The sequence below is a fragment of the Scyliorhinus canicula genome, chromosome 5 (genome assembly GCF_902713615.1).
Source record: "Scyliorhinus canicula chromosome 5, sScyCan1.1, whole genome shotgun sequence".
NCBI classification, from domain to species: domain Eukaryota; kingdom Metazoa; phylum Chordata; class Chondrichthyes; order Carcharhiniformes; family Scyliorhinidae; genus Scyliorhinus; species Scyliorhinus canicula.
The window spans coordinates 23,713,500-23,736,575 of NC_052150.1; positions in this window are offsets into that span (position 1 = coordinate 23,713,500).

Genomic DNA, 23,076 nt, shown 5'->3' on the forward strand with positions numbered 1-23,076 from the left:
GCAGGAACACGTAGGGGACAGGTGAACTGACATCTCTTGAATACTTTGAAGGGGACAGTGCTCCACATTGTAGGGCCAGCAGACCACAGAGCACATTGCATTCAGCAACATGGAGAATATTCAAGATGATGCTATGTTCCAGCCTTAGGCTACTTCTCAAATCTCACTTCACCCTCATCCTACTGTCTGGGGTGAAATACAAGCTGCAGATGGTGTGACCATTGACCATTTCTTTCCAATCCCCTCCTCTTCCTTCACCTTCTGCATTGACACTTCCCAAGAATTGTCACCTGGCCAGCCAGTGTAGCTTCACCATGAAAGGTGTGAGAAACAACAGTCGTCCAGTTAGGAAACACAGTCACTTGATTTGACACATACAGCTGCCAACTTAGATATTGGAACTGTGCAAAATCTAAAGGGTGTTATGAGCTGCATGCGGTGAGTCACCTGGTATGAGTGGGCTGCAACAAGGCCAGTGGTGAAGAATAGTTTATGTGTCAGTTCCCTACATTAATTCTGCTGCAGAGGACTTAGATGACAACTTCAATGGGCTGCGTCAATGGCATAGTGGAAAACGCTGAAATGCTTGGCCCACTGGCAGATCTGCCACGGAACCTATTGTCATTGTCAAGGAGCATGGAGACGTCCGGCTTGAAATTGACAAAGGGCTTCAAATCAAGCTTGGAATCCATCCTTTCCAATGTATAAGCGGTGGCCAACTCCATGACTGTGCTTGCAGATCCAGCTATGATGCAGCATATGGTAGCTGATCTTTCATCTTCCACGGTGGCACAGGATGAAGTCACCCAATGACTGTCTGTTGCAGTAGAAGCTCAGACTAAGGTCATGCCTGTTGCCATGCAAATCCAGCTGGGTGCCATGACTTCAGACTGCGACCATCATGGCTATGGATAGTGGTTAAAGGGGCTTGCAGTTTCTTACAGCGTCCCAGCAATTTGTGATCCAGCATTACAAGGATTACCGGGGGAGTGGCAGAAATTGGTAAGGAATATATTTTCTGTGGCATGTTCCATTTCAAAATTATTTTCGAGTAATGTTGCAGGGTGAATTGTGGAGCAATAATGCTGTATTGATGAGCTTTTGGGGAGAACTGGGTACCTGTTCACAGCCAGCCTCTCCCAAGTGAAGATGTGCCTGGTGTCCCCTTCCTTCCTGCTTCTTCTCTTCGTCCTCACGAGAAGTCCACTAAAGGCCTTGTCACAAGGACTGCACCCTGGTGGGAGTGCAAGACACAACACGCCTGCCATGAGTTTGGAGACATAATCCAGCGATTACTAGAGTTGTCCTGCCAAAGTCTGGGCAGCAGGGCTGCTGTTTCAGAACACAGATGGTTTATTGAAAGGAGGGGTATCTCACAATGTGATGCTTTGTGCACAAAATGGATGTTGATTTAATTTTGATTTGAAATTTTGGGTGTGCCTATTAACTCTAATTTTTATTTAAAGAAGGAAATTGATCTACTGATTGCGCATTATTTGGATGCAAGTGGTAGACATTAACTGCGGATTCATTTGAACCCCTATAAATAGACACATGCCGAAGCCGAGGTTGTTGTGTCAGGAGTTTGTGTTTGGCAATATGCGACACTTTTTTTAAAATATAGAAGTGTGTGTAAAGATTGGCACTAGCTCTATCCTTCACCAACTGGCTTCCTGAAATTGAACAGTAAACAGAAGAAATATGGTGCTCGCAATCAATTTTCCATGCTGGAAAAGGTTTAATGACCACATTTGGTTAGGGAAGGTGAGTGGTATGCCATTTTCCAGTGCCATCTATCACTCACTGATTTCCCTAGCATTCTCCTGCACCGACACAACTTGCACTGCCAAACAGTCCTTTCCCTACGGTACCTTCTCAATTCTCCATCTGAACAGCCAGCCGTCACACTCATCATAGAATCTCTACAGTGCAGAGGGAGGCCTTTCAAGTCTACACCGACCCTTTGAAGGAGCACTCTACACATGTCCACGCTGCTCTACCCCTGGAACCCCATGAGCTAACCTGCACATCCCAGGACACTGAGGGGCAATTTGGCATGGCCAACCCACCTAACCCGCACCTCTTTGGACTTTGGTGGAAACTGGAGCACCGAAAGGAAACCCACGCAGGCACGGGGAGAAAGTGCAAACTCCACCCAGACAGTGACCCAAGGCCGGAATTAAACCTGGACCCCTGGTGCTGTGAGGGAGCAGTGCTAACCACTGCACCACCGGGCCTTCTGCTATTGCTATCCAACACCCCACCCTCATGGTCACCCCCCTTTCAATGTTCTTATTCCACCTCATGGAATTCTGCCTCTCACACTCAAAAAGCCCTTGTTTTCTCCCATTACAGGAGAAGAGAATGCACAAGCCCATGGCCAAGCAGGGTGGCTTCATAGCCAGAGTCATCCTGGCCGCGGTTGGGGAGAATGCTTTGGAGATTGATAGAGTGGCACACTGTGGTGATTGGACCTTTAAGGGCATCAAGCTGAGCAAAGGTCACCTGGAAAAAAAAAGGATTTATTCACTGATCTTTAAGAGCAGCAGCAAGTTTGCAGCTTGCTCTAAAATACCTCGGTCTAGGAGAGATCCTCCCCCTGGGGTCATCCCCACTTTGAATTCCGATTGGTCAGCCAGGCCAAGCAATCCAAACTCTGATGTGTTGGTCTTAAGTGGACAAGCATCACACATATACGTCATGTGTTGGCAATGGCGAGATACGTGTGATCCACAGAGCTGGTGACAGCATTAGATATCACACTGCCCCATATCTCTTAATAGTCATTCATGCTGAACCGATATCTCCACTAATTTCAATGTCATGATATGCTCCATATCAACACTAACTCATGGCTCTGATCTGTCACAGGTCCTTTGAGGGTGATGGAGGAGTTGCAGCGTGAGGAGGCAAAGGTGTACTCAGAGGGGGAACTCCTGCTGAGGACGGGCCATCACTTAACTCATGCCAGATCAGAGACAGCCATCTCACGGGGTGTTGGATTAGAATTAGCGAGGTTGTCACATGGTGAAGTGCATATCAAACGTGAGCAGGTTCTGGGATACAGAGACAGCAGTAGAGAGCCCCTGTCAAAGAGCGTTGGTCATTTCAAGCTCAGTTCATTTAATACATGCCGACTCTCGGGGGTCACTTATGAAGAGGGAACTTGTGGAGCAGCAACAGGATATGTGTGTACTTCTGAGGGCAGCACGGTGGCCTAGTGGCTAGCACAACCGCCTCACGGCGCTGAGGTCCCAGGTTCGATCCCGGCTCTGGGTCACTGTCTGTGTGGAGTTTGTACATTCTCCCCGTGTCTGCGTGGGTTTCGCCCCCACAACCCACAAATGTGCAGAGTAGGTGGATTGGCCACGCTAAATTGCCCCTTAATTGGAAAAAATAATTGGGTAATTTAAATTTATAAAAAGAAAAAAAAAAAATGTGTGTACTTCTGTCAGCAACATCAAAGACAGCGTGTGTGCCATAATGGAGAATGATTGGAGGAGTCTACTCTAGTGTGAGTGAAAAGATGTCTCAGGCATTTGTGCTGATTGTCACCTCCAAAGCAAGGGTGACCACCTGAATAGAGAAGCAGCCATGGCGAGTGACCCTGTGCATGTTGACCTATACCAGCAACCTACATATTCTAACTACTACAAGATGCTGGAAAGCCTCAACTTGGTACTTCATTGGCTCACTGAAATGCAGCACAGTGCTCTCCAGCTCTTGACTCACATGGATGTGCAGGTGGGCCATGATAGCAAGATGGAGCAAGGGGACATGGTATGGTAGCACAGTGGTTAGCACTGTTGCTTCACTGCACCAGGGACCCGGGTTCGATTCCCAGCTTGGGTCACTGTGCAGATTCCTTTAAAGTGGATAAGTCACCAGGGCAGGATTGATTATTACCTGGGATGCTGAAGGACGTCTAGGAGGAATTAGAAGGTGCTCTGAGGATTATTTTCCAATCTTCACTAGACATGGGAGGTGCCGGATGACTGGAGGAATGTAAATATAGTTTCATTGTTTAAGACAATTATATGCCATTTAGTCTTTCTTTGGTAATGGGCAAATTGTTAGAATCAATCTTGAGAGATCTTATAAACTTTCACTCAGAAAGGCAATGATAGCAGCATGGTTTTGTTCAGGGAAGGTCGTGCCTTACAAATTTGAGTGCATTCCTTGAGGAAGTGACAAGAAAGATTGATGAGGGTAGAGCAGTGAATGTTGTCTACATGGATTTTAGTAAGGTGTTTGACAAGGTTCCACATAGCAGACTGGTCAAAACGTGAAAACCCATGGGATGCAGAGTAACGTGGCGAATTGGATCCAAAGTTGGCTTGGTAACAGGAAATAAAGGGTGATTGATAGTCGATGGCTTTTCTTGCAAATGGAAAGCTCTTTCAAATGGCATTCCACAGGGCTTGGTGCTGGGACCACTGCTGTTTGTTTTATATATTAACAATTTGGGCTTGAACGTGGGGGGTACGATTGGGAAATTTGCAGATGACACAAACTTTGGCTGCATAGTGGATAGTGTAGCAGATACCTGTGAGCTCCAAACTGAGGTAGATGGGTTGGTGGAGTGGGCAGGAAAGTGGGAGATGGACGTCAACTCTGATAAGTGTGAGGTAATACATTTAGGGAGGTCAAACAGTAAAAGGGAATGTACAATAGATGGGAATATGCTGAATGCAAAACCTCCACCTGCCTCTCTTCACAGCTGAATGTAACACTGCATGTGAATTCTCTGACTCATTCCCATTATTGTCATGCACCTGGCATATGTCAACATCAAAACACTAAGAGAAAATGTCATGTGTGATTTTCCTTTCAAAATGTTAAATATATCAGTCAGTGGCCAAAAGTGTTGGATGCTTGAGCTATTTCCAGAGTCCCAACTCGTACTCTTTATGCTTCACTGTTACAAGGCACCAGAGGTCACTAGTATGACCATTTCCTTTGACTGTGCCTCCCTCTGTACGGAGATGCTGCTTTGGATACAGTTCAGGGCAGAAGCAAAGCAGATAGACGGCCAGAATTCTCCATTTGGGAGTCTAAGTGCTGCCGCCAGAGGAGGATCGGGACTGGCCCCCTCTTGCATTCGGAGTGTCCCTTGACGTGCCAGTTGATGGCACTTGGGAATTTTCTTTTTTTCAAATCATGTTTCCCATGCCATTCCATGGTGAGACACGATCCACGCTGCAACTGAGAGGGGCGTGGCCGAATTTCTCGGAATAGTCCCATAGCTCTGCGATTGGAGCCCCATTTTTAAAGGGCGCGCTGATCTCCATTAGATGCGGCAGCCCTGCACCCCCCATCCATTAAGCCAGGGTGGCAGCTGTTTCTCCCACTGCAGAGACTGCCTCTTTGTTCTTGAGGAAAGAACATCTGTGGGGGCTGCCCCTACACTTTCTAGGAAGCACACAAGAACAAAAGGGCAGATTCATAAAACGAATGTGGTTCAAGAAAAAGCTGCTAGCCTGACTTAGTGGATCCCTGCAGAGCTATAAAAATAAACAATCTGATTCACCGCTCTGAAGTTCCAGCAAGCTGTCTGTCACACTGCTTTTAGCAGGCAATGGAGTGTGAATTTCAACGCAAACAATCTAGTTCAAAGCATTCTGCCTCCTTGCCATTAACGTTGTCTTCAATACTTCAAAAGACAAAGGAACTGACTGTGAAAATAACTTCAAAGGTTCCCACCACTTAAAAGGCATTACTTACACCTTCATCTCGCAGACCTTTAAACTTGGCATACTGACAGAGTTTTTAAAGTGTTTGGGGTGCAGGTGAGAACATTTTCACTTTAGTATTAGGGATGTGTATTTATAAGATAATCAGTGATGGTCTAAATAGTATAGGGGCACAGATGAGCACATTTGCACTTTATTATGTAGAAATGTGTTGTGAACTGTTTTAATAATCAGAGTATCCACCTCCCCCTCCCCGTACATTGGTACTAAGGGGAGGATATCCTGTTTCTCCAACACAAAATGGGTGTTTGTACCATTTGGCCTTGTATATATATTTTTTACTGTTTTCAATAAAAAGATATGGATGCCCATATTGGATGTTTGGTTTCTAAATAAGAAAAATCAATTTTTCTTATTTTGGGGGCATCAGGGTAGCATGGTATTTAGCATAAATGCTTCACAGCTCCAGGGTCCCAGGTTCGATTCCCGGCTGAGTCACTGTCTGCGTGGAGTCTGCACACCCTCCCTCTGTGTGCGTGGGTTTCCTCCGGGTGCTCCAGTTTCCTCCCACAGTCCAAAGATGTGCGGGTTAGGTGGATTGGCCATGCTAAATTGCCCGTAGTGTCCTAATAAAAGTAAGGTTAAGGGGGGGTTGTTGGGTTACGGGTATAGGGTGGATATGTGGGTTTGTGTCGGGTGATCATGGCTTGGCACAACATTGAGGGCCGAAGGGCCTGTTCTGTGCTGTACTGTTCTATGTTCTATTATGAGAAAACTGTAACTTTTACATTCTGAGTGAATGTTTAATGGCTGCAGATGGGAGAGAAACCAAACGAGCCCCATCCCATCGAAGACCCCTGACCTGACTCCCTCCAGCCAAGCACAAGTTCGCCAACCCGCCACCTCCCGGTATAATTCCCCCCTTAGTATCCTGGTGGCAATTGTTGGGAGGGAGCTCACCACCTAGACTGCAAGCCACAGTGGGGGGGGGGGGGGGGGGGGGGGGGGGGGGAGAGGGGGGGGGGGGGGGGAGGGGGAGGGGGGGGGGGGCAGAGCATCCCACCTGGCTAGTGAATGGCACATTCTGCCTACCACTGACATGCAGAATAGCTCTAATGAGCTATTTGCGTGGTCCCGCCAGGGGACCCCGACTGGGGCATCAGGAAACCCTCTATGGTTGGAAGGGCAGGGCGTGGAGACTCACAACGACTGGTTTGCCACTGGCCGCATGTCGCCCCTTTGCTCCGCTGCAGGTTTCTGTGCCCAATCGGGATTTCCGATCTTAGCAGCGGGGAACGGAGAACCCTGACCAACATTCTCAGTGTAAATTTTGACTGTAACCTAATTCCTTGCACTCCCATACCCACCCTTCTAACTGAATGTAGGGACTGACAAATTCAAGATCACGTGTAATTAACAGTGTTCCAGTATACTGCAGGCACCAGAACCTAAAACATAGCAATGATTATGCTCTAAATCTTTGTTCGGTCACGAGATTCGAATGACCACTTCTTGCTCCTCTACTTCCCCTCATGGGTTTTACCATAACGTTGGTTGAGCACTCTTTCACGTTAGCCATCATTCTTGGAGATGGCAGCAGCTGGAATTACAGCCAGATGCTCTTCTCGCCTCTAGTTCACTGTTTATCCTGGGGAATGGCATCGATATGAACGGACCTGCACTGCACCCAGTGCTAGGGCCCTTTCCTGGACAATAAGCCCGGCAGTGAGACTTGAATGTGGTGCTTTAGCTCTGAGGCAGGAGATCTACCAACTGAGACACTTTAGCTGCCTAATAATTATTCTCTATGTGCAGGATTCAGTGATGGATAAGAACTGTTAGCTGGGGGTGACATGTGGCGCAGTGGATGGCACTGGGACTGCAGCACTGAGGACCTGGGTTCGAATCCCGGCCCTGGGTCACTGTCCGTGTGGAGTTTGCACATTCTCCCCATTCTGCGTGGGTTTCACCCCCACAACCCAAAGATGTGCAGGTTTGGTGGCTAGGCCACGCTAAATTGCCTCTTAATTGGAAAATGTAAAAAGAAAGAACTGTTAGCTGTAGTTTCAAGACAAATCTCTCAACCATCAGGAGAGACAAAGGACTGTGGAAACAGCTGGGATTGTATTAAATAGCAAAATGCCTCATACAACATTCATCGGCAAGATCAAAGTTGAATCTGAAATGGCTGTCGAACAAGAGCACTGATCTATCTGCCTACCTATCTATCTTTCATGGAATCATAGGATCCCTACAGTGCAGAAGGAGACCATTTGGCCCATCGAGTCTGCACCAACCGTCTGAAAGAGCACTCCACCCAAGCTCAGTCCCCTGCCCTATCCCAATAACGCCTCAATCTAACCTACACCTCTTTTTTGGACACTAAGGTACAAATTTATCACGGCCAATCCACCTAACCTGCACATCTTTGGACTGTGGGAAGAAACTGGAGCAGCCGGAGGAAACCCACACAGACACCGAGAATGTGCAGACTCCGCGCAGACAGTGACCCAAGGCCGCAATTGAACCCACGTCCCTGGTGCTGTGAGGCAGCCGTCTAACCACTGTGCAAGCATGCCGCCCTTGCTATATAGTGTGAAGCACATAGATACAGTATCAACAACAACATCCCACAATACATACACAGAAATCACGCTGGATTCTTCAGTCCCCCAGCTGCATGTTTCTCAGCGGCGTCACGTCCCCGAGCGCTGTGATTCTCCACTCCTGCCGCTTGTCAATGGGATTGCCAATTAAAGCCACCCCAAGCCTGCCAGAAATACCTGGGCGAGGGTGCTTTGCCGATGGAAACAGAGAACCCTAAAGTCGGAGAACTCCAGCCACGACTGGCTCGATTCCTCCACCCTACCTGCCGCAAGATCGCCACGGGCAAGACGCGGACAATGGAAAAGTCCATTGACCTCGGGCAGGATTCTCTGGGCGCCAGCTGGAGAATCCCGCCCTATGTTTCTCACAAGTCTTCCAAAAGTCACGACATTTTCAGCGTTCACAGCAAAATCAGGCAAAACATTCCAAGTATCAACAATTCTACGCAATATTTGTTTGCGAATATCTAATTGCGAACCACATTTCTGCAGTTCACAGTACTTGGGAGAGTAATCGGATACTGGTGCCAAAGATTAAAAATTTGATCTTGGGGGATTTGAGCCAATCAGGATGAGTGGTTAGCAGTCAAGGGTTTTTACAATTGGTTCAACAAGTCATGTTAGATGGATATTGACTCGAAGTGGTAGCATGTTTGGAACCATTTGAGTCTGAGTTTTAACAGTAGATTCCAATGTGAACAAAACAACATTCCCTTGAAGTCAATAGAGGCAGAGGTATTCTCCATTGTGCAGGCACCACATGTTTTTTTTTAAAATTGTTTTTCCTTTTTTAATAAATTTAGAGTACCCAATTCATTTTTTCCAATTAAGGAGCAATTTAGCGTGGCCAATCCACCTACCCTGCACATCTTTGAGTTGTGGGAACGAAACCCACGCAAGCACAGGGAGAATGGGCAAACTCCACACGGACAGTGACCCAGAGCCGGGATCGAACCTCGGACCTCGGCGCGGTGAGGCAGCAGTGCTAACCATTGCGCCACCATGCTGCCCTTCCACATATGATGTTGTGCACCCACCCTTCCCTCTGTTGTCTAACCCATTGTCCCCTCCCCCATTATAAATCATCAATCCATTGCCAGTTGGACCCAACGCTCCATGCTCCTCAAAAGGACAAATCACTTGTGGAGTCACAACGAAAGCTGGCAGCTCACATCTGACATGTTAATGGGGGTCATGTATCGGGCTGGGCTCATTTCTCTCATTCCTACACCGTGTCTCAAAACCTTTCACTACATTAGTGCTCAATGATCGGCTGTGGGTTAACTCACAACTATTTTGGCCTCTGAAACCTGCATGTTTAACTGCTAAAATGAAACTGTTCTTAACCCAATTTGTAAATCCTCCATTTTCTTCCCCATCGGTGAGATCATTTCAGAAAACAAAAGCAGTGGAAATAATTTCTTTATTGCGACTTTTGAGGGTGATTTTTGAAACAGAATGATTGACAGAAGACTTCTGTTTTTTCTCTACTGGTACATACTGTTGCCAATTAATAATGATGCTCTTTAGAATCGCCAGGTATCAAATGATACCAGCACAAGGCTTTACCAGATATCGATCAAAGGACCACACAACCAGTTAGTCAGTTTAAGTTCAAAGATGGTTTATTTACACACAAGGATTACTTTGACATGCAACACATAACACTACAAGTTAAACTACACCTAACAACTACAATAATCTATACTTAACTTCAGGGTAACCGGCTCTATGCAGGTGGCCAAGGCCTTTGTCCGGATCTTGCATGGCTGGGTGGAAGAAGTGGCTCTGTTTCTGCTGGGCTCATCCTTCGTTGGTCTTGAACTTGTCTGTCTGGTCGTTATGCTGCACTTGGGGTGGCATAGGCCTGATCCAAGAGAGACTGAGCACATGGCTGTGTCGCTTCTTATCCCTCTGGGATTTCGCACTCTTTGGGGCAGTCCTTAACTTGGACCCAATAATTCGACAGGCTTTGATCACTGCCTTTGATTTTGGCCAGTAAAGGGGCAGGTGCCTTGATGGCTGGGCATGTCCTTAGCGGTCATTGACCTTGGCTGTTTGGGCTCCTTGAGTAAAGGGAGTGGCACCGATTAGTCTGTGGCTGTATCGGTTACCTGAGTACAGTTCTTTTGTTCTGGGGAAATGAGCCATTAGAATGCAAATGAGCGGGGGTTTCGATCGCATCTAGTTATCTGGGTTGCAAATACACACACGAGCTCTGAGTCTGTCTGAGTCCTGGGTTGGCCATAATTCCCATGTTCCTTTGCAGGTGGCTATCTGAGATGGCTACAATACATGAATATATAGTACAGGATGTGCATGTACGTGTGAAGGGAGAGGGAATTATTACTCCATTTTACTATTAGTTTTATTGGGTTTATCCTGGTTCTGTTTAAACTGAACCAAAAGACTGAAGCTTGGTAACTTGTTCACCTACACAAGCTAATCTTTCTTCAGAGCACATAACATCCACTTCTGAACTAAATGTCCCGAGGAATGATCAAATTATTACGTGTGAAAAATTGATCCGGTTCCTCTTAGTGAATTGCATTTCGGGTGAGCTGCACAACCTTGCGATCAGAAGGTGTTGATTTGTGCTTGTCCATAGAAAGCAATCTCAGCCCCTAATTAAATCTGTCCAATTTGAGTTTCACCTTTCCCATCTTCTCATCGGTGTAGCCTATCTGCATTTGACAGCTGTTAAAGGAGGATAACTGGTGCAAAGGAGCTCATTTGAAAATCTGTCAATGTCTGCAAAATAACAAGGACCTGAAAACAAAAGTTCGATTCACAGCAACAGCCAGACGTCGTCTGCAGTTTCATCCAGGGCATCGCAACTTTAATTCCCTATTGTGGCGATGAGCTGTTAATCAAGGGTTTTAAGGTGAGCAATTTGCCACTGCACGGCCAAGCAATTACTGGAATATTCAATTTCAAACCAATTCTAATTTTTAACATGACCCCTCTTCTTCCAAATCTTCTCCTCCATTAAAAGTATAATGTTACCTTTACCGTAATGGGGACTATCAAAAGGAATTTTCCAAATGCCTAAAACTATTACGTGTCGGATACATTAATAAAAGGCATGTGGGTAACTTCCAAATAAATCATGTGTACCAATTTACACTGAAAAGTATTTTTCTGTGAGCAGCTCAACAGATCATTAAGTACATGAAAAGAAGAGGAAATAAAAGAAAATACATAATAGGGCAACACAAGATACACAATGTCACTACATAACACCGGCATCGGTGAAGCATTAGGGGTGTGTAATGACCTCCAATTAGCATTATTGGTTGGCCAATTGGAGTATGAGCTCCCTCAATGATAGCTGTGGGGCCCATATAAGTACCTGAGTAGGCTTTGTGATCCAGTCTTAAGTTGACTGGAATGCTAGCAGCACTGTTTGGAGCTGCTCTTGTATATAATTATTGGCAATAAATATTGGTGTGGTGACGGGACTCCTGCCTCCTGTGGATCATTACAGGGTGCAGTCAGTCAATGAGGTCAATCCATAAGAGGGTCGTTTAAGAGATGCTCTAGGGATGAGTGTAGGGCCAGTGAGATGGCGTCTGCTGTGGAGCGGTTGCGACCGTTTGCGAATTGCATTGGATCAAGGAGTCCTGGGATTATGAAGGTGATGCACTTCATGACCAACCTCTCGAAGCACTCATTAAGACTGAAGTCAGGGCCACCGGACGGTAGTCATTGAGGCACGTTGTCTGGTTCCTCTTTGGCACCAGTATGATGGTGGTCTTCTTGAAGCAGGTGAGGACCTCGGAGAGGAGTAGGGATAGGTTAAAGATGTCTGCGAACACATCTGCCAGCTAGTCCGAGCAGGCTCTGAGTGTGCGACCAGGGATCCTATCTGGACAGGTCGCCTTCTGAGGGTTCACTTTCAGGAAAGCCGATCTGACTTCGGAAGCTGTGATGGTGGTTATGGGTGTGTTATGGGCAGCTGTGGCACTCGACAGTGGATTATTGGTTTTCTGCTTGAACCAAGCATAGAATGCATTGAGTTCATCGGGGAGGGGTGCGCTCCTGCCGGAGATACTGCTCGGCTTGGCTTTGTAGCCCGTTATGTTGTTCAGGCCTTGCCACAATCGCCGAAAGTCTGGAACGCTAGTCTGTGACTCTAGCTTGGTCTGATATTCTCTCTTGGCATCTCGGATGGCTTTGCGAAGGCCGTACCTGGATTTTGTGTACAGGTCAGGGTCGCCTGACCTGAACGCCTCAGATATGTCCTTCAGCAGGGAGCCAATCTCGCGATTGAGCCATGGGGTGGAATTCTCCGCTCCACACACCGGGTGGGAGAATCGCGGGAGGGCTGGGCGACTCACGACACGCCCCCCTGGTGCCCCCCACAATTCTCCCACTCCCCCGCTCTGAAGAATCGCCGCTCGCCGTTTTTCACGGCGACCGGAGATTCTCCGTCCCGTATGGGCCAAGTGGCCTGCCGTTCCCGACCGGTTCACGACAGCGGCAACCACACCTGGTGTCTGCCGTCGTGAACATGGATGGCAAATGCTGGTTTGAGGCTTGTGGGGGGCGGAGAGGGGAGTGAGCACCACGGCCGTGCTCGGGGGGGGGGGGGACTGGCCCGCGATCGGTGCCCACCGATCGTCAGGCCGGCGTCTCAAAGCGGCGCACTCTTTCCCCTCCGCCACCCCGCAAGATCAAGCCGCCACATCTTGACGGCAACCGCGCATGTGCGGGTTAGAGCCGTCAGCCATCGTGATGTCAGCCGCGCATACACAGAGATGAAGAAGGCTTTAAGTTCTCTCTCCCAGAAGGGGTCAAATTATCTCTCAAGTTTTAGCTGGAACTCCCTTCCGGTAAACAGAGCAGTTAGTGAGCTTTCAAAGCCTGAAGATAGAGCTGGGGAAGGGGAACTTACCGGATTCCTCTCCTACTAAAGGTACCAGATCACTCGAAGGTCTTGCAAAAACTACTGTGATGTTCCGTTTAACTGAAACAAGCTGTGAGCCTGCTGAAGCTGACCACATGCCAGTGATTGAGCAGACCTGAGGTGCACTTTCCATGGGTAAGACTCAGCTAAACACAAGTTGAAATGTGTCCCGAGAGGGAATACCACAGCCTGAGAATCTGGCTGAGTGGCCCAGATTGAAGATCCAAACCAACCATAGGTTGGGAACCTCACATTCTGAAGAGGCCACTGCCTATAAAGACCTCAACTCCAGCAGGGAAGATCCTCAAATCTCTCATACCTCTTAATCCTTGTTATTTTTAACCTTTCCTAGCCACCGCCACCCCCCCCCCCCCCCCCCCACCAACATCACCCATTGTGTGTGTTTGGGTAGATTGTGGGATTGTGTTTGGGGAATAGTTAGATTAGCAGACCATCCTTCCATTCTTACCGTTATATATTCATCTTTTCCTTGTTATGAACAAGCAGTTTTTCATGTTTTACTTGTAAATCTGGTGCATGTAACTCATTGGAGCAGTCAAGGGTTAAAGATCTCAGGAAAATGCACAAATTATTGGTTAATTCACTTGTCTTGGGGCTCTGGGATCTGTGGGGCTGGAATTGATCGCACACTCGCCCAGGGAGTTGTTAACATAAATTGGGAGCTCGCCCGGGTGTCGTAACAATGGATAAATCTAAGTTTACTTACCATGGGGTATTGAATGTGTTTTCATAGAAACGAAAAGAGGGAGGATGTTCCTGTTAATGGCATTGTAATGAAATACTGGTGGGGCCACTGGACATTTGAAGCAGGTAAATGACAAATAATCAAACTTCATTTGTTCTTAGGTTCAAAAAAGTAATTGCCTCTCTTGGACATCCTGCTGATTTTTAATCTTTTAGAAACAAATGTTACAGTCATAAATCTATCCAGCAGTCAGCAATAATTTGCTTTTACTAACAAGCTTATGCTATCAAAAGAAAACCTTCAAACACAATTTTAATTAACAATTAAAAAGGCAAACACTTATATCTTGGTAACCTATGTTCCAATTTTTTCTCTCTGGTCTCGTATTCTCCATTCTATTTCTTCAATTGATTATATTAGAAAACTTAAATAACTCTAAGCTTTTTTTCTCTTTAATGACAAATGGTAATTTTTCCCAGTTTTGCTGAATGCATGTTTTCAAAGCGCAGCCCGCCAGCCAGGCTGAGGCCCTCCAGCTCTTCCCACCTGAGGGATCGTCCGGTACCTCCAAAGGTGATCCCTCCCCAGCGGGTTCCCTGGTAGCGGGCGAACCATGCAAAATGGCAGAGATTTCGGCGGGACTGGCATCTTCCACTGGCTGCCAATGGCGAGCAGCCATCTACGCTGTGGAAAAACATGTCGTGGGAGAGAGGGAGAGGGCCGAAAATCGCAGCCCAATCCTTTGAAGCAGACTAAAGCATTTTTGTTCATTCAATTCAGGAATTTATTGTAATATTTAAATGTGTTTGATATTTTTGGTCACGTTGTTGCCCATCTCTTTGGAAGGGATTGTGTGCACTCGATCAGCCGGCTCGATTGGATATTTGAAAGAAGCAGGGCAGTTTTGCCCTCTTTCTACGTTTATTGCCTCACTAACTCAGCCGTGCTTTTTCGACACCACACTGTGTCGGAGCGGTTTGCACAGATAAGAGAGAGAGAGAGAGAGATGGAAAAGGAAAGAGACAGGACAAAGGAGGCAAGCGATAGACAGAATGCATGGCAACGTACATGAGAGCAGAAGCTGAGAGAATGGGAAAACGTAATGAGAATTCAGAAATAATTTATGAAGTGCTTTTTATGATCACTGGATGTCTCAAAGTGCCTGTGAATTATAGAACATAGAACAGTACAGCACAGAACAGGCCCTTCGGCCCTCGATGTCGTGCCGAGCAATGATCACCCTACTCAAACCCACGTATCCACCCTATACCCGTAACCCAACAACCCCCCCTTAACCTTACTTTTTAGGACACTACGGGCAATTTAGCATGGCCAATCCACCTAACCCGCACATCTTTGGACTGTGGGAGGAAACCGGAGCACCCGGAGGAAACCCACGCACACACGGGGAGGACGTGCAGACTCCGCACATTGACCCAGCCGGGAACCGAACCTGGGACCCTGGAGCTGTGAAGCATTTATGCTAACCACCATGCTACCGTGCTGCCCCAAATTGTGTGCTTTTGGAAGTGTAGTCACTGGAGGAAAGACATAATATACATTGAAGGAAAGAAAATGTGGGAGGATAAAACAGAAGGGAAGGAGGAAATTACAATAGGGAAGTGGAGGCATCAAGGCTTTGTTTCAGAATGTCCTGGACATTCTATCTATTCACTGTGTGCAAAGCTCTAGAGTAGCCCCCCCACTACACACACACACACACACACACACACACAGCACCGGTCTTCCAGTTCCACCGAAGGTCATCCCCAACAGGTTCCCCGGTGGTGAGGCCAGTGAGCAATGCAAATGGACATTGATTTCGGCGAGGTCGAAGATCCCCACTGCCAGCCAATGGCAAGCCACCTTTGCCAGGGCAAATCAAGGAAGGGCATAAACCTCCAGTCAATGAAAGATTTTGAAAAATACTGAAATGGAAATTTTCAATTATGGGATCAATTTTGTGAGATGCCAGGTGACTGATATAAGGGGCTGAATTCTCTGATCCCCGACGCCAAAATTGCGTTCGGCGACGGGGCGGAGAATCCCCAATGACGCCGAATCGGGGCGGTGCCGCTTTTGCGATGCTCCGCCCCCGAAAAGCGGCGTACTCTTACCAAATCCACGGCCTCCGTACGTTGGCTGAGGCCCGCTCCGCGATGCTCCGTCCCCGACCGACCGGGTTCCCGACGCCGTGGGACACGCAGGGCCTCATCCGTCGGGAACTCAGCGTGGCGGCTGCTGACTCAGTCCATGCCGCCAAAGTCGGGGGAGGGCTGACCTAAGAACAGGGGTGGACTTATTTGTGGCTTGGGGCACCGTGGTGGGGCGGTCCGGAGCACTGGAGCCGGATGAAGGGGGATTATTTTGCGGGCCGGGTCCGCGAGCAGCATTCGCCATGAAGCACGGCGCGGCCGCTGCAGGCCAGCACCGTGCACATGCGTGGCCATGGACCTGGGAACTCTCCAGGCCGTATCAGCAGCTAGAGCTGGGAGCTCTATGCTGCCACCCTGCTATCCCCCCCCCCCCCCCCCCCCCACTCCGTAACAGGGAATCGGTGGCCGCTTGGCACCAGCTTTTCTGAAAATGCCACCAATTTCACACCGGCGTGGAGACTTAGTCTCCAGAACTGAGAACTCGGCCTAAGATGTTTAAAAAGGCATAGGGCCTAGATGGCCACACCAGTCCATTCATAGAAACATAGCACCATAGAAAATAAGAGCAAGAGGAGGCCATTTGGCCTTTCGAGCCTGCTACATCATTCATTATGATCATGGCTGATTATCCAACTCAATAGCCGCATCCCAGCTTCCCCACATATCTTTTGAAACCCTTCAACCCAATTGCTGTATTTAACTGCTTCTTGAAAACATAAAGGGCAGGATTTTATGTTCAAGAGGTTAAGTGTTGACCTTCAGGCAGAATTTGTTGACTTTAACGACAGCAAAACTGGTACCGAAACTGGATTGATTCAGTGACTATGGAGGGGCTAGCACCGATGCCACGTGGAACACTATCGATTCCAATGAACAATGGAATTCGCCGGGTCCGTGATTGACACTCGGGAGGCTGACAAGCTGCAGCTGTACATACACATTAAAATCCCCACACTCACACATCCCAGTCAACAAGATGGCAGTGGTTCTGCTGGAGCGCGCCCATACAGCTGATTGTTCAGCAGGGGCCAGAGAGCCTGGGGGAACACCGATACGACCCATGGCACTAGGTTCACAGTGGGCTTTTGCTGGTGTGTGCAGCTGCTGGCTGCCTTGCCGACTGCGACAATAGTGTTCCAAGCCCGCCCACCCCTACACCACAGCCCAACTCCTGGCCATCCCCCTCTCCTCCCCCCGGCCTGGCAAAAGCGTCCCCTGGCCAGCGGCACAGCTGTCAGCAAACTATGGCGATGTTGGACACTGTCCGTACACCCACCCCCCCCCCCCCCCCCTCCCTCAGAAGCCATGATGCTGGTTTCACAATTTTTAAATGCACAACTGAGCCACGCTTTCGGGAACTCGGCCCATCAGAGGCGAAGAATTGCGGAGGCCCCGGAGAATATCGGGCCGGGCCGTTAATGACATGGAAGCAGTGTGTACTGTATATGCATTCCAGACCACAATGACGCCACTGACGAGGTGATGGAGAATTGCGTTTTGGAGTCAAATCGGCGTCCACCACGGGATTGGCATCAGAACCTATTCCCGCCCAATCACGTTTCGCGATTTTGGCGTCAGTCAACGGAGAATCCCGCCCAAAATGCTTTGGCCTCAAATACTTTCGGTGGCAACGAATTTCACAGGTTCACCACTTTCTGAATGAAAAAAATTCTCCTCATCTCTCTTCTAAATGGTCTACCCCATAAACTCAGTCTGTGACCCATGGTTCTGGATACCCCCACCATTGGGAACATCCTTCTGGCATCAGCCCTATCCCGTTTGGATTTTTTAGGTGTATATGTGATTCCCCCCTCATTCTTCCGAACTCCAGCGAATACAATCCTAAATGACTCAATCTTTCCTCATACAGCCGTCCTGTCATCCCTAGAATAAATCTGCACTCCCTTTAGGGCAAGAACATCCTTTCTCAGATAGGGAAACCAAAACAGCATACAATATTCCAGGTGCAACTTCACCAATACCCTGTATAATTGCAGTGAGACATCCCGGCTCTTATACTTGAATCCTCTCGCTGTGAGAGGCCAACATTACATTTGGCTTCTTTACTGCCTGCTGTACCTGCATGCTTACCTTCGATGGATGGTGTATGAGGACACTCAGGTCTTGTTGCACATTCCCCTCTCCTAATTTATGGCCATTCAGATAATAATCTGCCTTCTTGTTTTTGTTACCAAAGTGGATAACCTTGCATTTATCCAACTTATACTGCGTCTGCATTCATTTGCCACTCACTTAACTTGTCGAAATCACACTGAAGAGTCTCTGCATCTTCCTCGCAGCTCAACCTCCCACCCAATTTTGTCTACAAATTGGGCGATATTACATTTCATTCCCTCATCTAAATCATTAATATATATTGTGAATAGCTGAACTCCCAGCACCGATCCCTGCAGTACCCCACTGGTCACTGCCTGCCATTTGGAAAAAGACCCGTTAATTCCTTCTGTTTGTTTCCTGTCTGCCAACCAGTTTTCTATCCATTTCAATACTCTACCCCTAATCCCATGCGCTTTAATTTTACATGCTAATCTCGTATGTGGGACTTGTCGAAAGTCTTCTGAAAGTCCATTGGACTGCAAAATTCATTGGGCAGCGAAATTCATTGGGCAACAACAATGTGCTGGTAATACTGATGACACACTGAATATGGCAGCACGCTGGCAGTGTTGGTTTTAACAATTTAACTTGAAATGAAATGAAAAACTTTATATTGATTGGCAAGGTTTATGTCGCAAAGTCAGGGGTGTAAGTTATAAAAATAGATAATTTGTTCCAGTGTCCATCCATTTCTTTTGACTCACTGACTCCATCATTTATCCTTCTCTCTCTCTCACTCTTGCACTTCCATTTCGCCTCTCCTGTGTCTGTTTGACTTCACTTCCTTCCTCTCCTTCATTTGTAATTTTTGCCATAATGTGTTCATTTTTTGCTCATATCACTTTTGGTCCTTCTCTTCTGATTTTTCTACTTTTTTCTCTCTCCTGTTTTATTCTCTTCCTTCCTTCCTTCCTTTCTCCCTTCCTTCCTTCCTTCCTTTCTCCCTTCCTTCCTTCCTTCGTTCCTTTCTTTCTTTCTTTCTTTCTTTCTTTCTTTCTTTCTTTCTTTCTTTCTTTCTTTCTTTCTTTCTTTCTTTCTTTCTTTCTTTCTTTCTTTCTTTCTTTCTTTCTTTCTTTCTTTCTTTCTCTCTTTCTTCACCCATTCTCATTCCCCTCTTTTCGATTTTTTTTTCCACCTATCTCTCTTTTATGTTTCACTCCTTCCATCCCTCGGTGCTGTGTCATTGGGGAAATAGGTTTAGTGCCATAGGGATTCATGAAAGTAAAGGCCTGATAAAGACATCTAATTCTAAAGGAATCAGATATTTAACCAGTAAGATAGAAGAGACAGTTAGTGCTGTACCTGCTGAGGGAGAAGAAAGTTAACAGCCAGATTTAGTAGTCGCAACGATGAAGGTGTCAGCATGCAGCTCAGAATAGAACTGTTGCAGTTGTAAATTTATCCGTGCTATTGGTGGCATGAGAAATCTTTGCAAAAATAATTCTGCGATACAAGGGACGTGAGTTTCTTCGCCATCTCAGTCTATGAGCCTAAATATAAAATGTATCACAAACCACACCTGTAAAGTTTCACAAACAAAGTCACAAATTTACTTATAAATCCTGGCTCAATCACTGCACCAATTAGACCTGCTGATGGCCACAATTTGGTTACTGTCCTGCATACAGGAACAGGTCAGTGATTTCTGAAGCGTATCGGCAGGCCGACTCAAATGACCATCTTCTTCACAAAAGCTTACAGTTAGATTTTTTTTTATTGAGCAGACTGAGTGATTTATTTCTTTGTCAGCCTTGTGATAATTATAGAAAATGGCTCTCAACTTTGCAAATTCTAAATATCAGTTTCCAAACCTGATTAAAATTCCAATCTGGAAGCCTGCCAGTCTTTTCCATTTACATCTCACTTGCTTCCTTCTGAAACCTTGTCTTCACTCTTGCTAATGTCTTTCTCCAACCTGAGATGAACTTTGGACCTTGTCTCGCACGCTTCATAAGACCATAAGTCCATAAGATATAGGAGCAGAATTGGGCCATTCAGCTGATATGTTTCTCATCCTCTTCTCCTGCCTTCTCCACATAACCTCTGATCCACTTATTAATCAAGAACGTATTTGTCTCTGTCTTTAAGACACCCAGTGACTTGGTCTCCACACCCTTCTGTGGCAATGAATTCCACAGATTCACTGGATGAAGAAATTACTCCTCATCTCAGTTTTAAAGGATTGTCCCTTGAGTCTGAGACTGTGCCCTCGAGTTTTAGTCTCTCTTACTGGTGGAAACATCTGCTCCACGTCCACTCTATTTAGCTCTCTACGTATTTTCACAGTAACTTCATTGCAGTGTTCATGGAAGCCTACTTGTGCCACTAATAAAGATTATTATTATTCTGTAAGTTTCAATTAGATCTCCCCTCGTCCTTCTGAACTCCATCAAGTACAGACCCAGAGTCCTCAACCGCTCCTCATTCGAAAAACCCTTCATATCCAGGATCATTCTTGTGAACCTTCTCCAAGGCCAACACATCCTTCTTCAGATACGAGGCCCAAAACTGCTCACAATATTCCAAATGGGGTCTGGCCATTTAACTTGTTTTAAAGAAATATCTAGTGATGTGCTTTCAAATGCGTCAGCTGGTTCTCCAGACCAGAAGGTAAAAATTCTGAATTTAAAAGAGAAGAACTAGTTGAGTGAATATACTGAATAAAATTATAGGGACATAGAAAGTACAGAAAGATGGATATGATCCATTCAAAATGATGGCTCTTCGGAAAATGAGAAAAGAATAGCAGTGGTCCAATATCCAGGCACACTTCCACGTTCTGTGTTCCAAACCCTGCCCTCCAGTTTCACAGATGTCAGACACAGGAAAGTCTCGCCCAGAAACCTGGGGAGAACATTTGACTGAGGAATGTAAATTTGTGCAAAGGACTGCAGCTCACGACATTAAATGGGAAGTTTAGGCGGTGATGAAAGAATGGACCGATTAGTCCCAATTTTTGGATTGTGCGGCAACTATAGCCTTGTATTTACACTGTACCTTTGACATAGTTAAAACATCCCAAGGCGCTTCACAGGAGTGTTATCAAACACATATTTGACACGAAGGAACGTGAGGAGAAATTAAGGCAAATAAACAAAAGCCTGGTCAGAGAAGTAGGTTTTGAGGAGTGGCTTAAAGGGAAAAAGAGAGATTAAAGGCCAGGGTTTTCACCAGATCGAATGACTTTTGGGCTATTCACAAATGGTAGGCAGGTCCCAATTTCAGGATTCCTAACTCTAATCCTGGGCTTTCTCACTTCCAGGAGTTCCTTCAAAGGGTGCAGTCCTCTCCTTGCAGTGCTAACCTGGCCGACTCCATTGTGGTGGTAGATATGTCCGACTCCTCCTCAATTTTCATGGAGTTGGGCCAGGTGTTTAAGCAGTTGTGTTTCACAGCCCCTCAGAGGAGTAGAGAACTCTGGTATGCACACGTGGACCTTTTAAAAGATAGATTTGAAATATCTTCCTCAAACTCCCAATACCAAGGTGGCACCCAATGCCCATGGTGCCTCATGCCCCTCTACTGAGCTATGGCCCTCCGCCACCCTCAAGCCCCATCATGCCCCCATGCCAAGCTATGCCCTGCACCCAGCCCCATGGCCCACTTGATGCCAAGTTATGATTATCCAACAACCTCATCCCACCCCCATTAACCCACTATACACTGTATAGAAATAATGAAACAGTGATAGTAGGATGTGCAACAAAAAAAAACAAGCTTTACCAAAATTTCATTAATTCATTACTTTTCATTATGTTAAAAAAAGTAAAATCATCGCAGGGCAATGAAAGTGTCAATTATCCAGATTGTTTAAAGTATCAATAACAGAAACCCCCAAGCCTTTGAAACTACTTAACCTTGTGAAATTGACCACCAAGATCAGAAAGCCAAAGCGTTCAATCAAGCAGTGTTTTCTCTGGGGCTGAGCTGTTTCAACAAGAGTAATAGATCTCTGGGCTTCCAGCCAAGCCTCATTATGTTTGCTTGCCCAGGAATCCCAGCTTGCAGCACATTTGTATTATACCATGAACTCCAGCATAGTGACACCCCTGAAAGGCAATGTCCACAAGGTGGCAAAATATGGGCCTTGTATCCAAGACATATCCAGCTCAACTTCTTTATTCCCCTTGTTGGTACTACTCTGCTGCCATCTCATCTTTGGTGTGCCATGTTTTAAGCATGCAAGTCTTTCGCTTGCTTTGCCATTTACTGCAGAGTATATCTCGTTCACCGCATTAGTCCAGTTCTCCCTTCTGCAAAGGTTGTTACGGAATTCTTCTTACTTTCCTCATCTGACATGTCAGAACCTTTCGCACAACAAAAGCAGCACAATTTTGAGAGGAAGTGCGCATTGACCTGCTTTAATTCTCCCTTTTAGTAATTTTCCACACAGACATGTAACTCCATTTTAACTTCATATTCTCTGTGTTTTACAGTCAGGTTCATTGTCTTATTGATTTTAAAACTCTATCTAAGTTCCTTTTTATAGCATAATATACTCAGATCACAGGAGCTGTTATTTTTTAAAGAATCACATCTCACATTTCCCTTTCTATTCCATGATGTGACAAAGCATCAGAAGCTGAAATCAATTTTATACCAATGCAATGAACTTGGAACACAATCATCCATAGTTCAATGTTTTGTGAACTCACATTAGTACGTTCTCTCATGCACATGGATGGAGTCATGATGATGCTTCTTTGTTGCAGAATTTAATTGCAGATTAATTAACTTTGTCTGGTCAATGCCAGACAAGATCTTAGAAGAACAATAGAAAACAAGCCATCTATGGATAGATCTACCTGTAATCCAAAACCATTTCAAACACAGCTATTCCACTCATTTTTGTTCAATTATTGTGTTCCAATGACTGGTGAACAGGGAT